Source organism: Lactuca saligna, chromosome 8 (assembly GCF_052625555.1).
Source record: "Lactuca saligna cultivar CGN05327 chromosome 8, ASM5262555v1, whole genome shotgun sequence".
NCBI lineage: Eukaryota > Viridiplantae > Streptophyta > Magnoliopsida > Asterales > Asteraceae > Lactuca > Lactuca saligna.
The window spans coordinates 94,686,203-94,689,574 of record NC_136424.1 but is presented as its reverse complement, the minus strand read 5'-3'; the positions used below and the strand labels follow the sequence as shown (position 1 = coordinate 94,689,574).

Genomic DNA, 3,372 nt, shown 5'->3' with positions numbered 1-3,372 from the left:
ATATATATATATATATGTAATCATTTATGATTAGACATATATGTATAAACATACATAATCATATATGATTATACCACTCTATCATATAGTCATTTATAATTAGATATACCCTACTGTTGTCGATACGTTGGAGTGTTAGAGCGCCAAACGAGGAATATGTGACTGGGGTTTAATATGAAGATCTCTATTTTTTTAGAATTACAAGTAAACCGTCATCTCTCTCTCTCTCTCTCTCTCTATATATATATATATATATATATATATATATATACTATATTATTAAACATATTGCCCATTTCTTGAAAATTAAGAGGTATACCTGTTAAAATACTACGTACAAATCTATTAAGCATAGTGAAAATGTACCTTCTCGGCTTCTCCCTATGTCTAAACGGTATAAACATGGAAAAGCCTAATACCATCTGCATACCACTGTTTCTCCCAAATCTATTTTGTCTCTCTCTACTTGCTCTCTTGAATCTTTAGCATACCTTCGTTAACAGTACCGTCAAGACGTCGTCGCTACAACCCAGAAGTATGTCACCGGCCACCCAAATGTTCTTCCCCCTCAACTAGATTATCGAGCCCTTGGAAGTCCACCTTTCCTACCACCACCCTTCAGCGCCCCGTGCGCCGCTTCTACCTTCTGTCGAGACGAGAAACCCTAACCTTATCCCTTCGTCCCCATCAACGCCAATGTCACACACCCCTAACCCCTAACCCCTAACCCTAAGTCGTGATGAATCACTCCACAAAAAAATGGAATTTTGGTATCTTAACTCTCGGGTGCTTCTTCATTAGTTTTCCATTAGTCTCAATTGCGCTTTTTTTTTATCTGTTGTTCCAATTAGGGTTTTATTTTTCTGATTTGGTACCCTCACCAGATTTAGTTGCGTTAATTTGCAGTTTTGTTTTCTTATTCGTAGGTTGATTTATTTTTGAACTATCTATATTGCAGAGAAAGAGTAACATCTGCAAACTTGAATTTTTATTGGTATGTTTCTCTAAGATGATATTGTTTATGTATTTTGACATTGATGATCTGTTTTATTCAATGTTTTTCAGTGATCCTAATAATCCAATTTATGTAGAACAGTTTGATTTCTGATTGCATGAGGTTGAAGAATGGGGTTTTTAGTAAACTGAAAATTACTTTGGTTAGTAAACCTAATCAAGAGACCCTGATGTTTTCTGTAGATTTGGAGACACAAAGTTGATGAGGAAGAAAACTTTTTTTTGCCATCACCACTACCTCTATAAGTGAGATCGATATCTTATTCTTTTTAAATCTTTTCTACATGATTAGGGATTATATATTTTCTCTAACAGTTCTTATTAATCAACTCTGTTTTTGGTTGAATTGAAGAAGCCTGAACAAGAAACTCGAATCCTTGGTTGAATTGAAGAAGCTTGAACAAGAAACTCGAATCCTGGAGGTTTTATCTTTAATGTTTTTATGTATTCTTACACAAAATTTCTATTTTTATTGGTTTTATTACTGATTTTGTATATGTAGGTATGTAAAATCATCTAATATTTCTTGCTAATTATGGGTCTAAATAGAAAAACGAATGGTTAGTTATTTTCATTAGTAGCACTCACCCTCTTGATCTTTGTTTTACTAATTCATGTTTTATTTTGACATTATTATCTAATTTTTGTGTTTGATTTCCCCCAATTGATTTGGGTTTCATTTTTGTTTTAAAATCCGAATAGCTACAACATTTTAAAAGCGGCCTTGAAATCGTAGGACCGATCTTCATATGCATCATATATGAGAAAGTTAAAATTCTTGATATTTTACGTGTTATGTTTGTATTTTACATCTGGTCTTTATTTAAGAACTTGTACTTATATTCCCATTTTATAGATGTGAAGAAACTGTTTGTTGAAATGCCTGATAGTGAATTTATAAAAAAATACAGTTTCTGCCGGAAGAGTCACTATCAAGTAGTGATGATTTGATCATTTTTTTCTCTTCTTTTTTTTACCTGAAGTGCTAGATAGACCCTAAAGTGCTAATTTACGTTTTGATCCTTTGATTTTATAGCTACAAAGAGCCTCAACATGGATATATCTTGCTGAGAAAGTTCAGAAAGAAGACTTTGTAGAGATTGGGAGACTCACCGGTGCAATACCATCAACTCTCTTTCTTTATCACTTTCGATTAAAAACCCTTGGTTTTTTGTTGGTTTTTTGGTTTTTTGATGGTCTATTTTCTTGGTTTTTAACAAATAAAACAAAGTTCATTAAAATATCTTAGTTTTCATCGTACAATCACTGGGATGACAAACGGGCAACAAGTTGCGCCGCTAATTTTTGTTTATTTTTATTCACAAGCCTATAATGAAGATGTTGGTTCTTTCTTTAGTTTAACTTCAAGGCTTCAACTGAAGATAAGTTTTCATATTAAATTTTTATAGCACCCACATTGTTCCCTATTCCGATTGAAGTATGAGTTGTTTAAAACCATGTATTGGCGGGCATGGGTTATGTGAAACGAAAGTATGTTGATATATCTTGCATCTCATTTAACATACTACTGCTTTTCACTTTTCAATCTCTTAGTTCTTTACAGACGTTTCTTGGATTAACTAAGCAAAAAAATTTACTTTTTGTTCCTTTGGAAACAACATGAAATAGAGATAAATAGAGAGGATTGGGTTGTGAAAAGTTTCTAAATTTCACTTCCAAGGCATAAAAAAAAATTAAAAAATACAAGGGGAAAATTGGTTTTTATTAAAAGGGTTTCAAAGATTATTTTGGGTTCATTTTGAAAATTAGCATGTAATGAATATGACTTTAAATAATCAAAGCATTTTGGTTGATGTTTGTTCATGCATAAGCTTCTAACCTGATGATGGGCTATATATTGTCTCAATTTGCTTTTATTTATTTATTTACTATTTTTTATTATATGTATAAATATCTATAGACGTTTGGGTTTGTATAACTTTTTAAAATTTTGGTAGGGTGCAATGATAGGATTTACTGAGTAAACAGTGCATTGGATGAAAAGTGAAAAGTTGTTTGAATCCCAAAGAGGTCAATTATTCTTTTTCACGTATATTTACCTCTTTTTTGAACTATTTTGAAGTCTAAATTAAGCATTTTCACTGAATATAACATGTGATATTTGTTGTTACAGAAAAATAACCCTCTTTACAACAGTTAACTTTCATGACTTCAAGTGGTCTTCAAAAATTTAACCTGTAGTGGTAATATAGTTCAAAGGCCAAGCAAAACAACACCACCAAATGCCAAATGATGATGTACTTCTTATACCAAGACTATCTTTAATAGTCAAAAGATCATCCAGGGGCAGAATGGACATTAAGTAGAAAAACTACTTATCCTTTTTTAATAAGTTTC

At 31.9% G+C, this 3,372-nt stretch overlaps 1 long non-coding RNA gene across 1 annotated transcript; it reads left to right on the top strand.

The window, feature by feature from the left end:
• The first annotated feature begins 431 nt into the window (after positions 1–431).
• Positions 432–2,462, top strand: LOC145008503 (uncharacterized). The gene is made up of 5 exons (XR_013663502.1): positions 432–770; positions 959–994; positions 1,198–1,260; positions 1,367–1,436; positions 2,051–2,462. It is a non-coding gene; the product is annotated as an uncharacterized LOC145008503 (long non-coding RNA).
• The last annotated feature ends 910 nt before the right edge of the window (positions 2,463–3,372 follow it).